A 27,229-nucleotide genomic window follows, 5' to 3' on the forward strand; every position below is an offset into this window, starting at 1 on the left:
GTTCAGTGTATATATATATATGTAATGTAACATTTGAAAGCTCTGCATACCCAAACCAGTCATTGACTTGCTAATTAACATTAACACTATAAATTACTAATTCCCTTGTTTGTGGTGAACCATAAAGCTTACACGATAAAATGTTGGCAATTGTACGTATGTAACTCTCCGTCATTTATTTATGTGCCAAACAACGGTAATTTTTTTCAAATCTGCCACTCACTGATAGTTCCGGGTAAGCGGATCCACATCAGCTTTGATCCACACAACTTGATGCAAGTATAAACTTGTTCTTTACTCAGTGAAATACTTCACACTGCATGCTAAAGAGAATAAACACCAATCCAATTTAAAAACTTTGCCAGGTTAGTGAACATTGTGTTGGTTCCTTACGGTAAAAGGAAGTTGTACGTTATATTGACTGACTTTTTTTTTTTTCACAAACTACTCTGACAATTCCTGATTAGAATATTTTCTATAATTTTTTATTCTTGACTGATCTTTTTTTTCCTCATAATTTTGGCAAAATAAATGAACTGTTAAATGAGTGAAATTGAGATGAGTCCCTGTAGTTATGGATGTAAGATTCAGGAAATTGACTTTTATAAAAAGTAGTTTGATCTTCTCAGTTGTTTAAAAGATTAAGGAAATTATCAAAGTTTAAAAATGTTTTTGTTTAATTTTCCAATAAAGATGAAACATATGTAGAGTATATAATATATAAAACACCAGTAGCAACATGCTACTAGGGGCATCTTACCCCTAAGGTCTTACTTTAACATATTGCTTTAAAATAAAAACAATACTTGTAATACCATGTAAATGTAAAATAATTGTGTCGACAAACCCCCTATTAATATCTAAACTTTTAATATCTGATATAACATCACAGATCACTATTATCACATTTTTATACATAATCACACATAAAAAAAAAAGAAAAAAAAAGAAGATATTTTAACCTCAAAACTTGAATAAGTTTCACACATGTTGTCTTTAAAATGGAAAGTGAACCTCAACACAAGCAGAACAACAGATGTGTGGAGAAGAGATTTAGTGGTCAAGGGCAAGAAACCTGTTAACAATACCAGTTAACATGCCACTTCTATACTTGCACAAAATACAATATTCAGTTTTGGAAAAGTGCAACAGCAATGATAGAAGGAGTACACTCTAAAGGTCACAATGATGCCCTCTTTCAAACTTTATGGAGATCACTAGAGATTATGTAATCACAAATATTATTTTTAAGCTCCAAAACTGCAGCATGAGTGAAAGACCAGCAACACCAATAAAACAACTTAAAACCTGGACATGGATTTCTCAAGAGGGTTTTTTTTTGTACGATAGCTGCCTTCAGTAAAATAAAAAGGAGCAGTGTTTCAACTGCTTGTAGCCAGAAGGTATGAAACAAGTGCCAGACTTCTAAATCATGAAAGCTCTTGGCACTGGGGAGGCTTAAGCTGAGAGCTCTGAGCAAAAAGCTGCCCACTTTTTTTTTCCCAGGCACTTTCTCAGAGCGGAATGAGTTTAGGGGAGCAGCACCTCGTAGTGGTGGTTCCCGGTGGGCCTGTGGAGGAAATCTGCATCAGGATGAGTTTGGTTTTGATGTGCCTGAGCTGGAGCAGCTTATATGTGATCTGAGGTTCCACTGGGTTCTGCCGTAACCTCAACGCGGTGTGACCCATGCTTCTGAAAGGGCCACGCGGGGGAGAAAACACTCAAGTCGTTGTTTTGATCTTTTTATATCGACAACTTGCAGCTCTGTGTTATCTCTGTACATCTTTTATAGGGTTTGCTTGAGTTTCATGTTCGGAGGGTCTCACGAGTAAAGAAGATATGCATACTGGAAAAGAAGATCAGTGGATCATGTTCTTTGCAATAACCTTAATCAATTCAGCATATTTTTTATAGAAAGTAAACTTCATCTTTTAGTTTTATCTTTATTTACATGTTATTTGTAATGATAATATCTCAGACAAAATACAAAAACATGAGCTAAATGTATTCCATACAGTAAATAAAGGGATTTCACCCCAAAATGAAGATTCTTTGATCTTTTACTCACCCTCATGTCATTCCAAACCAGTTTGCATTTCTTTATTCTGTTGAACAAAAAGTAAGGTATTTTGAAAAATCTCTTCTTTTTTTTTGTGAATGTAATGGAAGTCATTGGGGTCCAAAACAACACTGACCTTCGACATTGCATACAGTTTTGGATGGGCATAAAGGTGAGTAAATAATGATAGAACTTCCATTTTGGGTGAACTGTACCTTTATGAGCCATTTTATAAGCTTTTACAGTCTTCCTATTGTTGTATAAAGGTAAGAGGGGAGGATGCCGTAACAATTATCACTGAATGTTTTCAATGTTTGAGTTGGAATCATTGCAAGGTCTGTGTGAGTACAATAGAGCTGCATAGGATAAAATGGAACTCCCTTTAACTGTCACACTCTACTGTTGCAAGGTTATGAATGACAAAACAAAAACATGATGCAATGTCATAGCAACATCAAAAAAGGTTCCCATTATAAAGTTCCTGCTCAAAGCCTCAATCTCAAAGTAATCCTCTTCAGTATTCATACCATTTTCATCAGCACAAACAAGAGGGTGAAGAAACACAAATCAATCTAGCCAGAACCACACAATGTAATTAGGGGTTCATGGGATGGTGTTAAAAAAAAAAAAAAAAAAAAAAAAAAAAAAAACTGCAATTTTTAAAACCCACATGTCAATACAAACCTATATGCATTTATTTTCTCTGTGGATCTGAAAAGGAGGTATTTTGAGGAATAATTCAACTGTTTTTGTCTTTACAATGGAAGTCAAAGGAGTGCAAAATAATATTAGAAAACAGAGTTTCGATGTATGGATGGATGAATGGATGAATAAATAAAGATATATTTTTAAGAAAAGAAGAAAAAATAATCATAAAAGGTAAATACAACATGTACGGAAGAGGATTAGGGCCAAGCAATAATAAAAAAATAAAACCATCTCGAGATTAAAGTCATTATAATGCGAGATTAAACTCAAAATTAAAAAAATTTCGAGAAAAAAAGTTGAAATACAATCTTGAGAATAAACTCATTAAATATCTAGAATAAAGTCGTTGTGTTTCGAGAAAAAACTTGTTAAATTTTGAGAAAAAAAAACTCGAAATACAATCTTGAGAATAAACTCATTAAATTTCGAGAATAAAGTCGTTGTGTTTCGAGAAAAAAACTCGTCAAATTTCGAGAAAAAAAGTCGAAATAATCATGAGAATAAACTCATTAAATTTCGAGAATAAAGTCTGTGTTTCGAGAAAAAAGTCAAAATGAAATGTAGAGAATAACGCATTCAATCAGTGTTCATTGCATAGCCTACTGATAGAGGACATGGCAGAGTTGGATCACTTAGTCAAGCTATATTTTAGACTTTCTTTCAGTAACAAAGAATAGAACATTCTTAGGTCTAGGTCAGCTAGGTCTTTTTAGAAGAAAAAATCAGTCCAATTTGCACAATGCACTCGCTTTTGTCCAACATGAAATTCATCGAGGTTTCGTGGTTTCCCAGGATACCATAAGACGCATTATTAAACTTGTTGATCCTCAAGGTGTGGAATTTCGACGAAGGAGACGCTTGAGAAGACGCCAGTACACTTGCGCTGGCCCAAATGCACTCTGGCATATGGAGAGCTATGATAAATTAAAACCGTACGGCATTGCCCTTAATGGCTGTATAGATGGTTACAGTCGTTACATTCTGTGGATGGAGGCGTACACAACCAACAACGATTAATAAAGTGTCTTATGGTATCCTGGGAAACCACGAAACCTCAATGAGGTTGACATCAGTAGGCTATGCAATGAACACTGATCGAATGTGTTATTCTCTACATTTCATTTCGACTTTTTTTCTCGAAACACAACGACTTTATTCTCGAAATTTAATGAGTTTATTCTCACGATTATTTCAACTTTTTTTCTCGAAATTTAACGAGTTTTTTCTCGAAACACGACTTTATTCTCGAAATGTAATGAGTTTATTCTCAAGATTGTATTTCGACTTTTTTCTCGAAATTTAACGAGTTTTTTCTCGAAACACAACGACTTTATTCTCGATATTTAATGAGTTTATCCTCAAGATTGTATTTCGACTTTTTTTCTCGAAATTTAACGAGTTTAATATCGCATTATAGTGACTTTAATCTCGACATGGTTTTATTTTTTTATTATTGCTTGGCCCTAATCCTCTTCCGTAAACATGAGGATAATGATGACAGAATTTTATTTTTGTGTAAACCCCTTTTTAAGAAAAAAAAAAAAAAAACACCTTATAGAGAAGTCAAGAAAGGTGAAGGGTAGAATAAATGTAAAAAAAAAAAAATCACTCAGGCTGTGCTACCTAATGGTTAGTAAAAAAAACCAGAAAAAAAAATAAAAATAGTGGAGTGCAGCCAGCTTCAAAATTGAATGAATCTCAGATGGTGTGTGCTGGCTGAGGGCCCGGGCCGAGGCACAGGACGCAAGGAGAGGCAGTGCTGCAGCATGTAACCTCAGTTCTGTTTATGTTCCACATTCTGATGGTGGGGAGGCCTTAAATTGGAGCCATGCTGCAGGGGATTAGGCCTATGAACCCTGGGATGTGTGTGCAGGGAGAGGGTGACAGGGGAGGCGGGCAGACATGTGTCCACAGGGCTGGGAAAAGTGCTACCCACACACACTCACGGTATCTTTCCACCCTTCTCTCTTTTTCTCTCTCCTTCCTTCTCTTTCTCTCTGGCAGAGAGGCCACAACCAAAGCCCTCCATGTGTGGCGGATGTTTTCCACGAGCGAGGCGGCCAGCTTGGCTGCAGCTGTCCAAACCGGAGGGCCTTGGGAAGGGGAGGAGAGTAGCTGAGTTTGAAGGGGGCGGGGGACGGTGCACTTGGCAAAGGTCAGACACCCCAAGACAACTTTGAGTGTGGGAACTGTCCGGGAAGGCATGTACAAAATGCTCTGCGCTATGGTATCGTTTTTCTCCAAGGCTGCCTGAAGGGAAAAGCTGGGTAATATATGTACGACGTCTGCTTGTTTGTATGTGTGAGAATGCAAATGTAGGGCTGTTGTTGAGACAGTACATTACTGAGAGTAGGAGGAGCAACAATGTATACAGTTAAACTGAAACACAGCTGCACATTCACTCATAAGACGTGCACCAGCACAAGAAACATACATGTTTTCAGTGTTGAGGAATAAATATCTGAAACTAGCAATGTTACCAACTCAACTTCACTAAATTGCACTGTTAAATTATTACACTGTTTAAATTAATACATTTTTAGCTAACTGTGATTTGTATATGTACATTTCTGAAATACATAACTTAGTTACCTCTGATAACAGATCACTCCAAATTGTAATGTGGAATGCATTTACTGTAAAGCTGCTTTGAAACTACTGTTAATTTGATTACACTATAGCTGAGCTAATAAACATGCTCTCCTATAAAATAGCATTGGAAAATGTTATTCATTTCGGTGAATGGGTTCATTTGGAAGATTCAGGTCCATTAATAATTTCAAAATGATTCACAGATTTGAGTTTATTCCTATTTTCAATGTCACACGATCCCTCAAAAATCATTCTAATATATTGATTTAGTGCTCAAGAAATATGTTGCATTATTATCAATGCTGAAAACAGTAGTGAAGCTTAATATTTTTGTGGAAACTGATGCATATTTTTCAGTAATCAAATAATAAAAGCATTTATTTGAAACATAATTTTGTAACTATGTAAAATTCTTTACTGTCACTTTTGATCTGTTTAAGGCAAAAGTATTCTACAATTTGTTCAAATTTCCTTGAACAGTAGTGTGTATGTTTGTGTCATACATCTAGGTACAAACTATGCTTGTTCAAATTAATATATATTGTATTAATTTTACAAAGTATTCATTGACATCTCAGTTTTTTTTTCAAAGCGGTGTTGTACGTTACAGATTGTTGACTTTCTGTCAGGACAAGCAACGGAATTATAAAAGAACATTTTGCTAAATTCTCACCTAATGATAAATCCTCACAGGTATGGCTTAAGATTCAAGCAGGTGTATCTGACAACAAAGAACCGTCTGAACATTCATTTTGCACTTAAATACACATACAAATACTGGATGATAAATGCACAATCAGGTTTGTATGCGTGTATCTGCATTACCAATGCTAGGGCACTACTTCTCTATCACCCACCTTTGTGCGAGTTCTGTGCCCTACCATTCATTCAGCTGCACCTTTGAAGGCAGATAATCCCACTTATTTGCTTTCCCATGCTTGAGTCAAGTCCTTCTCTGAACTAGCTCTCGAGAATACAGTATACATCCACACTTCCCACCACACAGACTCCTTTTATTTACCCAAATAGGATGTGGCTCAACAGGCTTTAAAATGTTAGTGAATGGTTTGTAAATATGATCTTACCGCAACTCTTTTATCGTCAAGGCTACAGTGTTAGTGTTGCTTTGAGAGGCCTTTATGTCTCCAGACATGTATTCAGTGGGAGAGCATTGAAAGCCCTCAATAAGCGGTCCCCACAGGACCCTATGCTCATAATAGGGGCCAATTCATTACAGTAAATAACAGTTGCTGTCATTATATTGTTTTCCATGAAGCGGCTTATTTAGAGCTCTTAAACTGGTAATTGTTTTAAGACCAGTGGTGGCTCTTTTGCTCCCATTCAGGGGCAGGAAACCGAACACGGGCAGTGGGAATTTGGGAACGCGCCCCAGGGAGGGTCCGACTGGCGAGACAGGAGATCCAGTCCTGCTAGCAGCTGTGCAGGGTATTAAGCTCTAATGAGTTCAAGAATAACATGGATAAGCAGAGTTATGGGGAAATCCCCTGTAAGAGCCTTTGATTTACTGTCTTGACATCTGTATTAATATGTATATATTAATCACACCAGTTTATGTGGATGTCTGAACTACAGAAATAACTGGCATAAACGAAAAAAAACAACACATACTCTAGGTTTAGGCTTTTGCTCTGACAGCTGTTAAGCCCATCTTCGACCTTGTGTCACACAGCGAACATGAGAAGCTGAGGTAATACTCTCTAATGTCCGGATTGTAGTTGTCCAGGGTTGATCTGTTCCCACAGTCACTGTTAACACAAGGCCCTTTACTTAGTCCTCCCTCTCCAGGCTGGTGATTATATCCTGAGTAATTGTAGGCCTAGACCTTTCCAGACAAATTGTAGTGCATATTTTAAATCTCATTAGCCTCTGAAGACTTTCTAGAAGAAGACCGCAGCCGTATAAAAACTCCAACAAATATTTTATGCGCACACACACTATCATGTCTTCCATTAACATCTATTGTTTTTGAGCGAATGATATATATATATATTTTTAAATGTATTTATTATTATTTGTTATGCATGTTAATTAAGCCATTTGCTATGGATGATTGCTTTGGCCTCAGACTAAAATCAATAAAAAGGAATCTGTGACACTTTATCTCACAACTTTATTTCTTATAACTGAAAATGTATATCACAGTATGACTAGTCATATTTAACTTTATCAGACAATTAGATTTTTTATTTTATTTACTCTGAGAAGGTTTCCCCTGTCTGGTCTCATAATGTAGATTTTATTTTTTTATTTTTACCCATAATGTTCACTCACACACACTGCTCTTGCATATTATTATGCAAACTCACACACAAAGGAATCTTTAGCTGCATTGCTCATTGAGTAAGGCAGATTTTCCAATAATCAGGACACTTTATATTCACCTTTGCCAAATGGCTGTGAATTTAGTAAGTAGTAGAGGTCAAATGGAAATGAGAAATTGCTATTTGAGTCCTGTTAACTCTTATAGGCCATGACACACCAAGCTGGTGGCGGCAGTTTGCGTGATTCGGCATGTTGAATCGGCGTCAGAGCTGTCGGTGAGAGAAATCGTTCTGATTAACAGTTCAGTTTAGCAAACGAGTATGAGGATAAAAGCAAAAGTGATGAAAACGAGCAAAGATGTCAAGACGGCACAGACAAAGGGAGTTCCAAAATTACGTCATCTTACCTGAGCATTCCAATACGTGAATATTTTCTAAACATGAGCCGCCTGGAATGAAGACAGTGACCAGCATGTTTGATATTCCAGATGGTAAGCAAGCACTGTTTTGTTTAACGTTTTGTATATCTGCAACACAGTCGGCTTTTGTCGCTGCTAGTTCTTTGATGCTGGCTTGGTGTATGACAGACTTATGATGTTTTATATGATGTTTCAGCATTATCAACAAACCAACCTAGTATGTGAAATTGCTTCTCAGTCAACAATAAATTTAGATTCCATTCAGACTTGGGTGTTATAAAAATTCAAAGATATAAACTGATCATTGTTTAAAGGCCAGTGATGGGCCATTAAGGGGCAGGCAACAACATTACTAAACTGTGTAATACAGCAGGAAAAATGTAAAATCCACTTTTTGGTGAAGACAAGAAAACAATGTGTGATGTTGAAGAACCATGAATAGCTTGATTATGAGTTTGCATATCCTTAAAATGTTATATTCAGTCAAGTGGTCCTTTTCTAAGAGGGGCTACAGATTAACGGGGTGCATTCCTGTTCAGGGAAATCTCTTTAGATTCACTTCCAGATCAGAGCAGGCATCTGCACACACTGCATGCCCTAACCAGGGCCTCTGCCCTCTCAGGAATTTGGAACTTTTTCCCATCAATTTAACCAATTATAGAGCAGGTCCCTGTGTTTATCACAGAGGCTCTAACCTCAGGCACTGGAGGCATAAAAGTCATCTAACACACAATCAGATTTTTAATCACCACATGTTGTTAACTAAAACTAATTGAAATAATGCTGAAATAAAATAAAATATAAATATTAGATGAAAAACATAAACTTGTTTATTTCAGTTAACTGCCAAGGCTATATTTCTAATTTTCATTTAAGCTGAAGTACTAAAATTCCTATAGAGATAAAATATTAAAGCAATAAACTTTTAACTAAAATTAAAATTACAAATTTATTTTCATTTAAGCTGAAGTACTAAAATTCCTATAGAAATAAAATATTAAAGCAAATAAACTTTTAACTAAAATTAAAAAATAAAAGCTTAAAATATTAATAAATACTACAACAGTATATAAATAATACCAAAAAACAATGCAACTCTTTTTTATGTTTAAAATCATTTCAGTCATTCGCTCATTTATTCAGTCTGTTTATTTGTTCTTCTTTTATTCGTTCATTCCCTTGCTCGTTTATTTATTCTGTCTGTCTCTCTTATGTTCATTCACTTGATAAATCATTCACTCATTTAGTCAATTCATTTGTTCGCTCTCTAACTCATTCATTAATTAATTTATTTGTTACCTTTCTCAACTATTCATTCATTAGTCTGTTCATTTGTACATTAATAATTAATTCATTAAATCATTCATTTATTCTATTTATTTATTTTTTGTGGCTTGTGACTGAATTGTTTCAGTAAAAAAGTTTTTACAAAAGTTTTTCTTTTAAATAAAAGTTGGCAAAACTTGCATGACAGGAAGGGGAAGTGTAATCAGTACTCTGAGCATTGTGACTAACCTTTATATCACTGGTACCACCTCAGGCAAGCATGACGTAAATGTTAAACCAGTGCCTCGTTCTCTGCTGACTACCAGAACCTATAATAACCTTCAAAGACACGAGGTGGCATGTCTGGCTGTCAGCCCACACACACGTATTAGTGAACGCACACGCACACACACACACACACACACACACACACACACACGCACACGCACACACACACACACACACACACACACACACACACACACACACACACACACACACACACACACACACACACACACAGCTATCTTCTTGCACGAACATGGAACTAGCCTTCAGGCTTGCTCGAGTTTCTGCATATACCAGTAAAGATACTGTTTCACTGCAGGTGTCCCATCAAAGACTGCAGCATGCACTGGCCAGCAAAACTCATAAATTAGGAGACTACAGGTCTATTTACTGGGTCTACCATTTGCCTTGATGAAAAGCCCATATGTATGCTGTCTAGCAGTAGAGTGTCATCATTCGGTTTGATTAAGACTGCACTACATCCTCATCTGTATACCTCTGCATATCCTTTTCTCTAGTTTTCTCTATTCTAGAAAATGCATTTAGTTGCGTGTGAATGACTGCAATGTCAAATATATGAGTTTGTCACACTATATTCTCCACTGACACTCTATGTGAAGACATTGTGTCCCAATTAATGACGCACTATACACTTATACACGACGTACTTATACATTATGTACTCAATCGTGTAGTTTATGAACTTTATAAGGTTATTTTGTTATTCAACATCTGAGTCTGTTAACCCCTCCCCCTACACTATGTAATTAAAGCTGCAACAGATGAAGTGTCCAACATTCCACACTTCGTTTTTTCTTTTTGTAAATTTTCAGTGTGAACACACAAGTCACACTATTTATACTACAAAACAGCATAGAATAGTGCATAAGTACACGAACTGGGACGCACCTATACTGTATTTGCATACAGTTCAAAAGTTTTGGGTCAGTAATTTTTTTTATATATATATGTTTTTGAAACACGTCTCTTATGCTCACGAAGGCTGCAGATTTCTAAATTTTCATTTTAAAAAGTACTTTATTTCTGTGATGGCAAAGCTGAAATTTCAGCATCATTACTCCAGTCTTCAGTATCACTTGATCCTTTAGAAATCATTCTAATATGCTGATTTGATGCTCAAGAAACATCAATGTTGAAAACAATTGCACTGCTTAGTTTTGTGGAAACTGTGATACGTTTTTTTCTTTTCTTTTTTTCCCCAAGATTATTTGATGAACAGAAAGTTCAAAAGAAGAGCATTTATTTGAAATAGCAATTTTGTATAACAATGTAAAAAGCTTTACTGTCATTTTTGTATTAATTTAATGCATCCATGCTGAATAAAACTATTAATTTCTTTAAAAAAATATATATTGACCTTAAACATTTTTCATGCATTGTTCTTCACATTGTTCAGAAACTTCTATATCTTTTAGAGGCCTAAATAGAGGCCTGGGGGGCTTCTGCTTTCAATTAAAATCGAAAAAAAAAAAAATAGTTTCCCCTCTCTGCAGACCCTTGAAAATATGCTCGTAAATTGTCATTATTTTTTACGGGCTTCCCCTTTTCAGTTGCACATCGGAGATGTCTGGCACAAGCAGTAGCTCACTGGATTGGTTTATCTCAGGATCTGCCGTCTCCCTCTGAGCCCTGGGATGCGTGACATGACATACAGTATATGGCTGCTCCCATCACATACTGTACATGCATCTTAAGTGGTCAGGTCCAAATGGAAAACATGCTACTACTACTATCGTTATGCAAAATTTAGAACTGAAAAACTGCCTCACCTATTACTGGCTCACATTTAATTCATGAGTTTCTTTCTTTCTTTCCATCCATCCATCCATCCATCCATCCATCCATACATACATACAGTGAGGAAAATAAGTATTTGAACACCCTGCTATTTTGCAAGTTCTCCCACTTGGAAATCATGGAGGGGTCTGAAATTGTCATCGTAGGTGCATGTCCACTGTGAGAGACATAATCTAAAAAAAAAAATCCAGAAATCACAATGTATGATTTTTTAACTATTTATTTGTATGATACAGCTGCAAATAAGTATTTGAACACCTGTCTATCAGCTAGAATTCTGACCCTCAAATACCTGTTAGTCTGCCTTTAAAATGTCCACCTCCACTCCATTTATTATCCTAAATTAGATGCACCTGTTTGAGGTCGTTAAATGCATAAAGACACCTGTCCACCCCATACAATCAGTAAGAATCCAACTACTAACATGGCCAAGACCAAAGAGCTGTCCAAAGACTCTAGAGACAAAATTGTACACCTCCACAAGGCTGGAAAGGGCTACGGGGAAATTGCCAAGCAGCTTGGTGAAAAAAGGTCCACTGTTGGAGCAATCATTAGAAAATGGAAGAAGCTAAACATGACTGTCAATCTCCCTCGGACTGGGGCTCCATGCAAGATCTCACCTCGTGGGGTCTCAATGATCCTAAGAAAGGTGAGAAATCAGCCCAGAACTACACGGGAGGAGCTGGTCAATGACCTGAAAAGAGCTGGGACCACCGTTTCCAAGGTTACTGTTGGTAATATATTAAGACGTCATGGTTTGAAATCATGCATGGCACGGAAGGTTCCCCTGCTTAAACCAGCACATGTCAAGGCCCGTCTTAAGTTTGCCAATTGTTACGGTTTGTGTTTTCCTCTCCTTGTGATGACGTCATGACTCTGTTTTTTTCTGTGTCTGAGTTTGTTATTAGGTCCGCACCTGTGTATCATTATACACCTGCGTCTCGTTGGAGTCGTTTCTGATTCACTATAAGGACGCTGAAGCGGAGCATGGCAGGAGAGAGGAGAACCAGCAAACAAGCTTTCCTTTTTTTTTCTTTTTATTTAGTTGAATTACTTTGCTGTTCGTCTTATTAATAGTTGTTACCTTCTTATTATTTGAAGTTTGTTATGTTTCTTTGTTTGTGATACGTGTTCCGTGAGTTTTTACATGTTTTGTGAGTATAATAAATGTTAACGCGCACTCGTGTTTCACGTGTCCTTCTTTATGTTGTGAAACCCTTACGTAGCCACTTTTAACAAAAGGGTTCGTAACATAAATTGGGGGCTCGTCCGGGATCTTGGATTATTTTAATTTTGTTTAATGAGCAGATAAAGGTTAGTGGTGCTGGGCGATCTCCGGGTAGGTAGAGTAAACCAGGGGGGCCGTGCTTAGCGCCGGTTCTCACTACGGTTTACTATTTATTGTTTTCTTTATTATTTTAGTTTGTTGTTTTTGGAGGTATTCCGGGGGAGAGGCTCGCCTCTTAACTGGTACCCTCTGAAGACTAGAGAGGTCTTAGTAAGGTCTCGGTTAGGTAGGTAGGTCCGGAGTCGTTCGTAGCCTGCTAATTTATTATGTTTGTTTTTTGCTCATCAATGTATTATGGCGACGTTTGATTTAAATGAGTTTGTAAGTCAACCTAGCATTGCAGTGTTGGAAACATGTAGAAAGGACGATTTGTTCCTTATTGCTCGACATTTTGAAATACCTGTTTCTAAAACATTGCTTAAGAAAGACTTGAAAGCTTGTTTGTTAACTGGTTTAATTAATGATGGGGTGTTGTCTTTATTGGAGGATGTTCCTGAATCAGTGGAATCTGTTGCAGCTGTTATGGATGAGGAACAACCCCCATTGCATTCTTCTACCTCGTTGCGTTCTCTCGCTGGCAATCCAGTTACGCCGGGTGCCGGTGGTGGGGCGAAGGTAGGACCACCCCCTCTTTCTTTGCCTAAGTTTGAACCTTTATCCCTCTCTACCGAAGAATCACCTGTACATCAGGGTGGTTTGCGTTTAAAAGTACGTTTAGCTCGTTTACAGCTTGAGACGCAAGACAGAGCTCAAGCACGGAAGGATGAGTTGCAGCATCAGCTGGAATTGCACCGTATTGAAGCGGAGATGAAAATTAAAATGCGCCAGTTGGAGTTAGAGTCTGGTCGAGATGATCCAAAAAGATCTAAAAAATTTGCTTTTAAAGATAGACCTAGTTCTGAGGTTGAAGCTGCTGCATTAGTGCCAAATATTCCTGTGGTACCTATAGTTAACTCTTTACCTGTGTTAACGGATTCTCTTGATCATTCGACTTCGTTTAATGTAGCGAAAAATATTGTAATTGTTCCACCTTTTCGTGAGAAAGAGGTTGAAGCTTATTTTCAGGCATTTGAGAGAATAGCATCTGCTTTGAGGTGGCCAACAGAGGTCTGGTCATTAATGTTACAATGTAAGTTAACGGGGAAAGCGCAAGAAGTTTGTGCATCTCTTCCATTAGAGGAAAGTGTTCAATATGAGACAGTAAAAAATGCGATTCTCCGTGCCTATGAGTTGGTACCTGAACATTACCGACAACGTTTTCGCTCAACGAAAAAATCTGCTTCTCAGACATATGTCGAATTTGCCCGTGAGAAGGGTATTCTTTTTGATCGATGGATAAAGGCGTGTAAAGTCGCGGATTATCAATCTTTGTGTGAACTTTTGCTCATTGAAGAGTTCAAGAATTGTGTTCCTGAGCGTACTGCTTTATATTTAAACGAACAAAAGGTTACTACTGTGCAGCAAGCAGCTGTTTTAGCAGACGAGTATGCACTCATTCATAAACCTGTGTTTGTAAAGCGTGCGAGTGATTTAGGATACACTTCACAAAGAGAGAATGAAGTTACTACTTCTGACTTTAAAGTCAGGCCTAGTCCATCTAGCCCGAGAATGCGTAAAGAGTGTGGCTATTGTCACAAGGTTGGACACATTATTGCTGAGTGTCGAATTTTAAAACGAAAGCATGAACGTCAGGATTTTTCAGCTCAACCTCGCGGTTCAGTTTTAGTAAAAATTGTGTCTCCACAGACCATGTTTTCAGTAGCTCCTGATGAGTGTTTTCAGCCTTTCGTGTTTGACGGTTATGTATCATTGACTGGTTGTGTTGAGGATCAGAAAGCTGTGAAGATTTTACGTGATACGGGAGGATCTCAGTCTTTTATACTGTCTGACATTTTGCCTTTTTGTGCAAGCTCTGAATGTGATACTAGCACCATCGTGCAGGGTATAGAAATGGGTTTTATCACTGTCCCTCTTCATCGCGTCTGGGTGACGTCTGAGTTAGTTTCTGGATGTTTTAACGTAGCGGCTCGTTCTTCCCTACCTGTGAAAGGTATTGATTTTATCATGGGAAATGATCTGGCTGGAGGAAAAGTGATGCCAGTTGTGCATGTCACCAAAATCCCAGTTACTGACCAGCAACCAGATGCGCTCGCACAACATTTTCCAAATGTTTTTGCTTCTAGTGCAGTTACGACACGCGCTCAGGGGAAAAGTTTCGGTAAGGAGAATGAAGTGAATTTAGGTGAGTCTATCTTTGCAGATATTTTTGAGAAAAATGCTGTGACAGAGCATGTGGATGTTAATTCGATCCAAAAATCTGTTTGTCCCGATCCTGACGTATTTTTGCCTATTTCGTGCGATGTTCTTACTGCAGCACAGAGAAGTGATCATACGTTAGAGAAATGTCGTTTAAGTGCTGACACTAAAAAGTCACCTTCGTATAACCATCAGTTCTATTGGAACAACACTGTGTTAATGCGTAGTTGGAATGCTCGTTTACCGAATGATGAAAATGCGGATGATTGGAACGTGGTCCATCAGATTGTGGTACCCTCGAAATTTCGACAGCATATTTTGAGCTTGGCACATGATCATCCTTGGTCTGGGCACCTTGGAATAAATAAAACTTACCATCGGGTGCTCCAGCATTTCTTTTGGCCTGGGTTGAAGGCTGATGTGTCTCGATATTGTAAGTCTTGTCATGTATGTCAAGTAGTAGGAAAGCCCAATCAGATTGTGCCACCTGCTCCACTTCGACCTATTCCGGCTGTAGGTGAACCGTTTGAACGCGTCTTGGTAGATTGCGTCGGCCCGCTGCCGCGAACTAAATCCGGTTCTCAGTATATTTTAACAATTATGTGCGCTGTCACACGGTTTCCAGAAGCAATTCCGTTACGGAATATAACTGCCAAAAGCGTCACTAAAGCTCTAATAAAATTTTTCACCAGATTCGGATTGCCGAGAACTGTTCAAACAGACCAAGGAAGTAATTTCTTGTCAAAGATATTCCGAAATGTGTTGAAAGGCTTGAGCGTGGCGCATGTCACATCCAGTGCCTACCATCCTGAATCGCAGGGGGCACTTGAGAGGTGGCACCAGACGCTGAAGTCCAGTTTGCGAAAATATTGCCTGGAGGCAGGGAATGAGTGGGATGAGGGAGTCCCTTTGGTTTTATTTGCACTGCGTGAAGCGCGACAAGAGTCACTTGGTTTTAGTCCGTCGGAATTGGTCTTTGGACATAATGTACGGGGTCCTTTAAAAGTACTGAAAGATGAATTTTTCTCTACTGGTGTGACTGAGAAACATAATGTGCTTGATTTCGTTTCTCGTACCCGTGAACGATTGCGAAATGCTTGCGCTGTCGCGAAAGAAGCTCTTTCTCGTTCACAGAAGAAAATGAAGTGTCATTTTGACAAGATCGCGGTTGTGCGTAATTTTACGCCTGGAGAAAAAGTACTAGTGTTGCTTCCTTTGCCTGGTTCTGCTTTAGCTGCGCGATTTGCAGGTCCTTATGTAATTAAGAGCAAGCTGAGTGACACTGATTATATAGTCCATACCCCAGAACGACGACGGAAGACACGTTTGTGTCATGTAAATATGCTGAAACAATATGTAGCACGAACTGAGAAGACTGATGAGCGGACTGACGTGTCCCAGAGTGAGGTACCGCCGGTGTCAAATGTGGAACGAGTATCTTTGCTGTCCAGTACCATGGGTGCTGAAGATGTGGATGATGGGTTGAAAATGTCAACGGAGATGTTCAGTGGTGGTCCTCTAAAGAATTCAGAGATTTTAAGAGTTTTACCATCTCATTTGTCTTATTTATCTAGCGACCAGTGTCAGGATGTGATTGACTTAATAGAAGATTATCCTAACTTGTTTAGTGATGTTCCGTCTGGTACCTCTGTCATCCAACATGATATTGAGGTGGGTAACGCACTTCCCATAAAACAGCATGCGTATCGTTCTCCAGTAGGTAAACGGGAGATCATGAAATGTGAAGTGAACTATCTGGTTACAAATGGTTTCGCCAAAGAGAGTAATAGCCCGTGGAGTTCACCGTGCATTTTAGTACCTAAAGCGGACGGTTCATTCCGTTTCTGTACCGATTTTCGCAAGGTGAATTCTGTTACTGTGCCGGATGCATTTCCGTTGCCTCGAATTGAGGATTGTATTGACAACCTTGGTACTGCTCGGTACATTACGAAATTAGATCTTTTAAAAGGCTATTGGCAGGTGCCATTGACTGAACGTGCTTCTGAGATCTCCGCATTTGTGACTCCCGATTCTTTCTTTCAATATACGCGTATGGCGTTCGGTCTTCGGAACGCGCCTGCTACCTTTCAAAGGTTAATGTCTACAGTGTTGAGTGACGTTCCAAACTGTAATATTTATCTTGATGATGTTGTTATTTATTCTTCTACGTGGACTGAGCACATCTCTACTTTGCACGATGTTTTTAGCCGATTAACAGCCGCCTCTTTAACTTTAAATTTGACTAAATGCGATTTTGCGAAAGCCTCCGTTACATACTTGGGGAAACAGGTCGGAAACGGTCAAGTACGTCCGGTCGACGCAAAAGTGACCGCTATTCTTGCATACCCTGTGCCCACTACGAGGAGAGAGTTGCGACGATTTTTAGGCATGGCTGGCTATTACAGGTGTTTTTGTAAAAATTTCTCGACTGTGGTCGCTCCCTTAACGAAGATGTGCAGCTCTAAAGTTGTTTTTAATTGGACTGATGAATGTCAAAGTGCCTTTCTGTGTGCAAAGTCTCTTCTTTGCAGTGCTCCGGTGTTGTCTGCCCCTGACCTGGCTCGTCCGTTCAAGCTTGAGGTAGACGCCAGCGCGACCGGAGTTGGAGCTGTCCTACTTCAGAGTGGTGCTGATGGAATATCCCATCCAGTATCTTATTTCTCAGCTAAATTCAACCGTCACCAGTTGAATTATTCTACTATCGAAAAAGAGACTCTAGCTATGTTGCTTGCTGTGCAGTACTTCGACGTGTACGTTGGATACAGCTCTACTCCCGTCATCGTCTACACGGACCATAATCCGTTGGTTTTTTTAAATAAAATGTACAATCATAACCAACGTTTGATGCGCTGGGCGCTAATGGCTCAATGTTATAATCTTGAGATTCACCACAAGAAAGGAACTGATAACATCGTGGCAGATGCCCTTTCTCGGGGCTAGGTAAAAGTATAATTTAATTTTATATGTAGGTGTATAAGTTGTATTATTGTAACTATGTTCTTGGTTGCTTTTATTGTCCGCTTCATCCAGAACCTGTCTAAAAAAGAAGACTGGTTCTTTCTTTAAGTGGGGGAGTGTTACGGTTTGTGTTTTCCTCTCCTTGTGATGACGTCATGACTCTGTTTTTTTCTGTGTCTGAGTTTGTTATTAGGTCCGCACCTGTGTATCATTATACACCTGCGTCTCGTTGGAGTCGTTTCTGATTCACTATAAGGACGCTGAAGCGGAGCATGGCAGGAGAGAGGAGAACCAGCAAACAAGCTTTCCTTTTTTTTTTTTTTTTTTTTGCGCGTTTTTTTACCATTTGGATGATCCAGAGGAGTCATGGGAGAAAGTCATGTGGTCAGATGAGACCAAAATAGAACTTTTTGGTCATAATTCCACTAAACGTGTTTGGAGGAAGAAGAATGATGAGTACCATCCCAAGAACACCATCCCTACTGTGAAGCATGGGGGTGGTAGCATCATGCTTTGGGGGTGTTTTTCTGCACATGGGACAGGGCGACTGCACTGTATTAAGGAGAGGATGACCGGGGCCATGTATTGTGAGATTTTGGGGAACAACCTCCTTCCCTCAGTTAGAGCATTGAAGATGGGTCGAGGCTGGGTCTTCCAACATGACAATGACCCTGAAGCACACAGCCAGGATAACCAAGGAGTGGCTCTGTAAGAAGCATATCAAGGTTCTGGCGTGGCCTAGCCAGTCTCCAGACCTAAACCCAATAGAGAATCTTTGGAGGGAGCTCAAACTCCGTGTTTCTCAGCGACAGCCCAGAAACCTGACTGATTTAGAGAAGATCTGTGTGGAGGAGTGGGCCAAAATCTCTCCTGCAGTGTGTGCAAACCTGGTGAAAAACTACAGGAAAACGTTTGACCTCTGTAATTGCAAACAAAGGCTACTGTACCAAATATTAACATTGATTTTCTCAGGTGTTCAAATACTTATTTGCAGCTGTATCATACAAATAAATAGTTAAAAAATAAAATTTTAAAAAATTTTTTTTAGATTATGTCTCTCACAGTGGACATGCACCTACGATGACAATTTCAGACCCCTCCATGATTTCCAAGTGGGAGAACTTGCAAAATAGCAGGGTGTTCAAATACTTATTTTCCTCACTGTACATACGTCTGTCCATCAGGCATGTAAAGCTCCATTTGCTTTGTCTAATTAATGATTTTTTTAAATTAATTTGTTTAACTCTACAGTCAAATTCAAACGGAATTTTAGCATTCAGTTTGCTCAATTTAAATTCCTTATTAATGTTTATTTTTAGATGGAATTTGTTTTGGTCAGCCATGTGTCTTCATTTAGTTTAAGATGCACTACATGTATACAGTAATTTTAATACTGTGGTCTTTTAACAAGCTTAAGTGGAAGCCATGGGGTACTATTCCCCCTCTAGAAGGTCTCTGTTCCCTCCACATCTGTGTCTGTTTATGCCCAGTCTATTTCTGAACCATCACTAAAGAACCTCCAGGTTCTGCTACGAAGCAAGAGAATGTGATTTTCGCTCCTGTAACAAAGAGAGAGGGAAATTGCAGGGGAAGTTTGCAAATGTGCTTCCTTTGTGGTAACCTACAGGAGGATGGAGGTAGCATAGCTTCAGAAGAGAGCCAAGGCATAGCGGCGGCTTTTGGCTGGGATGATTATCGCTCGCATACATTGCCGCACTCGTTAGAAACAAAACCTTCAGCTAGAAGAATTGGACAGCTAAAAATTAAAGAGGACATGCTGGCTAACTAGAAAATCTCCCTGGTGGATACTCGTGGAGAGTTTTCCCCCATGTTTTTAAGGGCTGGCCTGGAGCGAGTTCTATGGCAGATGCTAGCATGACAAAGGCGTTTCAGCGATAAGATAGAGAGAGCCTGGGCGGTATGAAAATGATGGCCGCTAGCATTGTCTCGCCTGAGATTTTGCGACTCCTCTATGACGAATCCCAGTAACGGAGACTCTTGGCAGACTGACGAGGGGCTGCATTGCAATGGATGGGCCCTCCACTCTGGAATAAGCCAAAAAGGCCCCTACGAAAAGAGCAAGATGTAATGCCACTTTTTCATGCTCATTGCGGGCCTCTGATAGCTGCAATGGCATGGATTTGTATCCCAGTTACACTGAAAGAGCTTGCGAATTGGATCGAGCTTAAAAGTGAAGCAAGAAAGCCCTGGAAAATCAGCGCTCAAAGGCACATTTCAACTGGAAAGCATTTCTTTAAAGCCTGTACTCCTTGGTGGTTGACAATCCTATTAAAGAATCAACGCCTTGCAATTAACAGAGAAAAGATATATAAAAATAAATTAGAGAGGGAAAACACACGCATTCAGTTTAGGGGCATCTGAGCGGGACTAACCTCGCAATGGTCCTTTCTGATATAAAGATACCACAGGCATGAATCATCTTTTTGCATTGATGTTTGAGTGGCATGACCAGCATCTGCCAATTTCCTATTGTCGCCGCTCTTCACTTCACTGACGGCATAAAGGGTTGCGACGGAAAATGGGTTCTCTCTTTCCTTGGAGATTTTGGATCAGATGAAAAAAAACAAAAAAGGAAAACAGACCATCAAAGGAAAGGCACCAAGCCTAATGATTCACCATATCAACAGACTCAATGAAGGCAAAGACAGAAGCCTCTCAATGTATAAAAACAAGCTGTTCAGTAACAGTCATTCGCTCTTTAAATGAAATAAAAGCGCTTGGTTTTGGACATACAAAAGAAAACACTTAACAATGGATTAGGCCACATTTCAGTTAATTAATTTTACTGTCTTAGTTGACATATAGAAGTGCCTTTCCCTCGTGTTTTACCTGGATTATCTGCACTTTAAATATCCAAATTCTATTAAAATGTATGACAAAAATGTTAGATATAGTTCTAAATATTCTTTCTTCGTTTGTCATCAAGACTTACCTCACAAGGCAGCTTGTACAGCATCATTCGTCCATTGCAGTCAACTAAAGTAGAGAAAGAAAAGGGCATCTTAATGAATTGATGTTACAGAGGTGCTAATTTAGCTCTCATTTTGATGCTATAGAACCATACAGCCTGGGTTACATAACATGAATGCACTAAACATATCCATTTATTTTTCTCACCAACTCCAGCAGTATTGTTTCTCCTCAGTACTTAGTACTTTCTCCAGTAAAAAAAAAAAAAAAAAACACACACAGAGAGAACCACATACATCAACTTTTGCCCTTTCATTTAAATCTTTACCAGATGTAATGACTGTTTTGACTAATTGTGCAGAAATTGCTATAATTGCTCTACTAACAACACTAGCAGTACAATTTAACTTTGATGGGCTGAAAAGAATGAATAGGGTGAGCAACCCTTACCAACACTACAAAGTAAAAGAGAGATAAACATACTGTACATCTATTAACCAAGCTTTGTTTCTGAGAGAAAAAGAGTTAATAAGAATGGTTAGAATTTGTTATAAAAAGGATGTGACATCTATGTTCACATACGGTGGTAAGAGTTTTTTTTTTTTTTTTTTTTTAAATAGTAAAACAAAATCTCAGGTTTAGAGGCACACAAAGAGACAGTTAGTGGTCCCAGACTTAAATTAATGAGCAAGCCGGTGAGTGAATGATGGTATAGGCAGGAAATTGTGAGAATTTATGTGAGTCTTAGGGCAATAGAGAATTAACAAGACCACAACATTTGTTTGTTGGTTTGCCTCTGATGCTTTCTTCTCAAACCCCATATAGTCCTCATGTTTACTCACTCAATGAATATGCTCTGCAATTTGTTCCTGCTTACCACTACCCAGAATTCTTTGTGTTTTACAATAGATTTTAGTACTGCTGCGTAGAGAAAAGGATTAGTAATTTTTTTAACCCTCTGAGCAGAAATGCATTAACAACACAGTCATAAGTAACTCCTTGATGAAAAGCCATTGAAGCTCAATGAAACATTCATTATATGTGCATTAAAGGCACTTCATCAGGAGTGGCTGTGACTGAAGAGGGGGTCACTACTACAGAGAGCCTCCCCTTGTCAGAGTGGATGTGATTCTCCTCCAATAATTGTAATTCAGCAATAAGGAGCTTACAGCTGTTGTTATCCGCCTGATAGAGAAGTGAACATGAAGAGCTCCATGGGGAGAGCAATACAAGAGATTATCGTTTGAGAGGGTCTCCCTCACCCCCTCTCACCTAACCTAACATTGGCTTCAGGTCAGCCATCTCTAATTGTAGTCTCGCTTTTTGGAGTGGACAAAGGTAAGCTGGTTCACCCTCGTGGGGACAGAGTAATGAACATTATGGCCTGGTTCACTAACATGCTAAAGGACGCCACAACAGCGACCACCAAAAGGGCTTGAAGGCTCATGCTTGACTGAGCAGGATTTTCACTTTTCGAGAGGTCCGCTCTAACAACAAGAAGAGAGTTGATTGGCAAGGGTTTTGTATTTTTGCCCTACCTTGGCATTTATGGAAACATATCTCAGGATGTGATCAATAAAATTGTCATAGGAATTTCTTGTTTAAGAAACACATTTCAATCAGATCTCAAAAACAGACTAAAGTAAAGTTTGCAAGGTATATAAGCATACAGTATACACATAAACAGTACCAGTTTATGTGGGTATACACACTACCACTCAGAAGTTTGGGGTCGGTAATATTTCTTAATGTTGTTGAATTTATTTGAACAAATGTAGAAAAAAAACTAAGATTGTGAAATATTATAATGTGTACGTGCTATTTCTTTCAAAAAACTATTTATGTTCTCTGATAAATAGCAATCTGAGATTTTTTTTAAATCAATGTACAGCATAGATGTTATGAATGCAACTGGTTGAAGTTCTAGATTAACTGTATCTGACTTGAGTGGCACAAATATATGACATGGATAGTGACTGCTGACATCATGATGCTTAATGCAAACGTTTTAAAGCATTAGGCTATGTATTTTCTAAATAATGAGCATAAACATATTACAGTTATCGTTTCTTAAGATGAACACCATGATGTGTTGAAAAATACTGAAAGACAGTGTATGCAAAAGCCCTAGTGTTTGTATGAAGTATCTGTCACAGAACACGCATAACTGTATGCTTCCCTTTAAACTGTGTCTGAATCTATGTAAAAGGCTTCAATTTGCAATTTAAAGTAAATGAAATCCAGTCGTACGCCACCAGATCAACACAAGTGTCTTTCTCTGCACATATCTGCCCACATCATTGCATATCCTGCCAGTTTCTTTCAAGCACAAAAAAGCTGAAATAATGATAAGCACCTGGATCTTCACAGGCTCCCTGTTAGGGCCAATTGGTGGTAACTGATAAATTAGGGTGGGATCTAAACTGGTCATGACACTCAATGATTCCTTTCACGGTGACGTCAGCGACATGAAGTGACTCTTTATGTGCAGCACGTCCTGTGGCTGGAATGTACCGCAATAAAGAGGCAGAGAAGCGTCTGAGTGAAGGAGAAAGAAAGAAGCGGTGACAGCCTCCCTCCCAAACACCCCGTGAGAATTCACTCCTACGTGTCTGGGCTTTGCATGTGCCCTGTTTACAATCACACAAACCATGTGGTGCACTTCCAAGGCCACAGACGACTCAAAACCATCGCGAGCGTCCTGAAAGACTTCAAATCACCTTGCTTGATAAATGTGGACATAAATCTCCCCCAACCAGCCTGTGAACTTTTGCCATTCTGTGCTCTGCTTTAAAACTGCAATCTGTGCCGTACATCACAGTGTGGTTTAACTGCTCTTGAAAGGCCATGTTGGAAAGGCTTTTGAAAACTTTTTCTGAATGAAAAAATAAAATAAAAATAGGATAAAAAAAAACCTGTATCCTTTTTCACAGCGGAAGCCACGGTATCAGGCTTTCTTTGCCATAGATTATATCCATTGAGCAGAGCATAGAAGGAACCACAGATGTTGACACTGTTGTGGTAGGTTAAGATGGACTCTAAAGCCCATTGTTTCCGTTCACTTTCTTTCGTTATTGTATTTTTTTCTCCCTCTCTTGCTTTCTGCCATTCCCCCCTCCACTCTGGTACTTGGCCCTGGCCAGCCGGACCGTGCTGAAAGGCCTTTAGATGGTGACTAGAGCTCCAGGGGGTCTTTCTGCCAACCATGGCCTGGGGAAAAGGCTGTATTGTGGGGATCAGCAGGCAGCCCCGGCTGCCTCAGTGGCCTCCGTCCAACAAGAATAATGTGAGCGCTAGGGTTAAGGGTCACCCCACTTCTGCAATCCCCCACTGGGCTTTCACCATACCTGCCCTATCCCTTTCAGTGCATCTGGTCAAGAGGAGATGAGAACTAGAGAAACATCACCAAGAAAAGAGGCTCTTAACACTAAGTGGAATTTGTCCAGAAAGACTGATTCCATTCATTTGTCCAATTTGGCCTTTTCAACATGTCCAAAAATAAAACAACTCATGGGGTATCTGCATAGATTCCTTATTGAGTCTAAAGAACAAGTAAAAAGTGGATTTAATGTTGCCAAAAAGTACATTTTCCAGAGCAGTCTTTGCAGTAACACAGAAACAAATATTTTTTATTCATTAAAAAAAGTTTTAAACATAAAAAAATAATAGCAAAACTGTTTAAAATGATGTACACTCACATGCAAATAAGTGTGACAGAAAAACTGCTTAACCTGAAGTGGGTCCCCTAAAATGGGGATAACCGTGCTGAGATCACATAAACAACATTTGAGTCTTGCATGAGTTAGTAAGAGTTACTATTAACCATTTATTTCAGTCCCACTCATAACAAATGTTTTGTGCCATTTTACATGTTCTGTTTGTATTAATACAAAAAAAAGATCACTTTTTATTAAGTTGACAATGTATTTTTCTACTCACTATTCAATTAATAGATGTATAAACCTTTACAATAAAAATAAAATAAAAACTAGGGTTGCCAATGGAATAGAAGTTTGAACCGCCTTTAGAAAAGCAAAGTGAAACAGCAATATCATTTAGTACTAAATTCGGCAGTCCTAAAAAGTGATTTTCCATCTTTTCCATCCACAATAGACCCCCAAAACAGTCCACAGTTTGAAAACCCCAGGTATAAGTTATGATGTTTTCATGCTTTATTACTAGTGTAAAATGATCTTTTCCCCCTATAGTTTAAAAGTAGTTAGCAAATTATAGTAGCTTGTAAGTTAAAAGTATCTTATTAGTAGTTTGTAGTTAACAGCTAAGTACTTTATATTATGAATAGTGGATATACAGTACCAGTCAAAAGTTTGGAAACACTACTATTTTTAATGCTTTTGAAAGAAGTCTCTTATGCAACATTGATCATAAATCAGCATATTAGAATGATTTCTGAAGGATCATAAGACACCAAAGACTGGAGTACTTGCTGATGAAAATTCAGCTTTGCATCACAAAAATAAATTACATTTTAAAGTATATTAAAAAAGAGAACCATTATTTTAAATTGTAATAATATTTCATAATTGTTTTTAACTGCAGGCTTGATGAGCATAAGAGACTTCTTGCAAAAGCATTAAAAATAGTAGTGTTTCCAAACTTTTGACTGGTACTGTATATATATATATATATATATATATATATATATATTCATATTCATATTCATATTCATATTTATATATATAAATATATAGCTTGACAAGATACAGTTTTAAAGTACCTTCCTCAACACTGCTTACAATGAACAGGACATTCCACTGAGACATTACTGCTATTTTTTTTCCACTCCTGCAGTTTTTTTTTGTTGTAATATGTGAAACACTGTGTGTGCATTGCACATGTATGCCGTTTCATCATGGGACTGGATGCCTGAAGACAGAGTATGTCAAACATTCAGTCATGCTTTAAGCCAGATCTCTCCTTCACCTTCTTATCTTGACATCGCGTTTTAGCACCGGGAGATCCAAAATTCATGCCCACATGGCTCATCAGCCAGCAGAACATAAACATCTCAATGAAAGCCAGCGAATGAATCACACAGCTTAACTTTGACTGAATAATCAGTCATCGCACATGTCTATAAGAGTGTATAAATTGCCAGCTGCAATTCTGCATAATAGTCATAAAGCCACGTATTTACCCCTCATTTGATTCATGGCTAACCAATATTTTTATATTCCCTATAATATAAAAAGGAGACATATAATTACAAGTCTGCCAGTGCCATATGCCAAATGACCGTCTTCTTCTAGTCCACGAAATCATTCTGACCACACATTTTATGATCTGACCCCAGGGTTACAATACAATAGACTTCAAAACAAGCCTTCTTACCCCAGATCAGAGCTTTCAGCTTCAGTCATGGCTCTGAGGGGCTGTCATTGGTGATGTACTGCCGTGAAGCCTGCACCCTGACCCCACACAACAAGTACATTAACCTCTTCAGAGATGCACCACTCCAGCCCTAAAAACTCTGACCCTAAAGCCCCTCTCGCGGCCACGGGAGGTCCCTCAATTCCCTTCAACACTCTGCATGATCACTGCATTGTCTGCCCCTGTTCTTTGTGTACGTTTCCAAATAACGTTCCTCTATCTCTCTATGATGCTACTACCCCCCCTTCCAGTCGAGACACAGGGAGAGAGCGCTCTGTTGCGCCCCAGCTTGAGTGCTCTCCCAGCGGGATGGTGAGCGCAGCTCGACTGGGGTCTGCAGGTACTTTTCAACCCGCCTGGCAGGCGAGACCCAGCGCCCTGCTGCTGGAAATTAGGCGTCGAATGGCCTCTCTTTTTGCTGCTGTCAGACATGGGCCCCTGATGAGAGATTTGTTGATATGATAACTTGATTAGGCCTCGGGCACGGTGGCGGAGAACGAGAGAGACTCTGCTCTCACTCCTTAACCTCTCCTCAGGAGACTGCAATTAGACCTGGTAATTGGTTAATTGGGCAGTCTGTTTGAAACACGTTTCTTTTTCTGCTTTCCTTCTTCTTTTGGTCTTGGTTCATGTAAGCCAAATGTAAATGTTTACTATTTTGTCAGATTTTTTGCTGTTCAATGATATATTCAATTCATGCAACATGCTGAAATTGTGTGTTATGTTATGAATATATATATATATATATATATATATATATATATATATATATATATATATATATATATATTTTTTTTTTTTCTTTTCAGTTGGTCAAGATTCATTTAATATTCCCAAATTTAAAAAAAACACACAAACATCTGCAAACAAATAAAAAACGTCCTTAAAATCCAAGTTATCACAAGGTTCTTTCCTGAATATTCAGAAGTCCTCCTGAGAGATTCTGAGAGCTTCATTCCTTTCCTTTAAATTG

General features: G+C 38.7%; 1 long non-coding RNA gene across 1 annotated transcript; it reads right to left on the reverse strand.

Moving 5' to 3' along the window:
- Nucleotides 1-1,290: 1,290 nt before the first annotated feature.
- On the reverse strand, nucleotides 1,291-20,634 carry LOC311092888. Its single transcript, XR_014608327.1, has 3 exons — nucleotides 20,328-20,634; nucleotides 2,069-2,105; nucleotides 1,291-1,846 (listed from the first exon to the last, which is right to left on the reverse strand). It is a non-coding gene; the product is annotated as an uncharacterized lncRNA (long non-coding RNA).
- Nucleotides 20,635-27,229: the final 6,595 nt, after the last annotated feature.

Source organism: Abramis brama, assembly GCF_963993115.1.
Source record: "Abramis brama genome assembly, chromosome: 11".
Lineage (NCBI taxonomy): Eukaryota > Metazoa > Chordata > Actinopteri > Cypriniformes > Leuciscidae > Abramis > Abramis brama.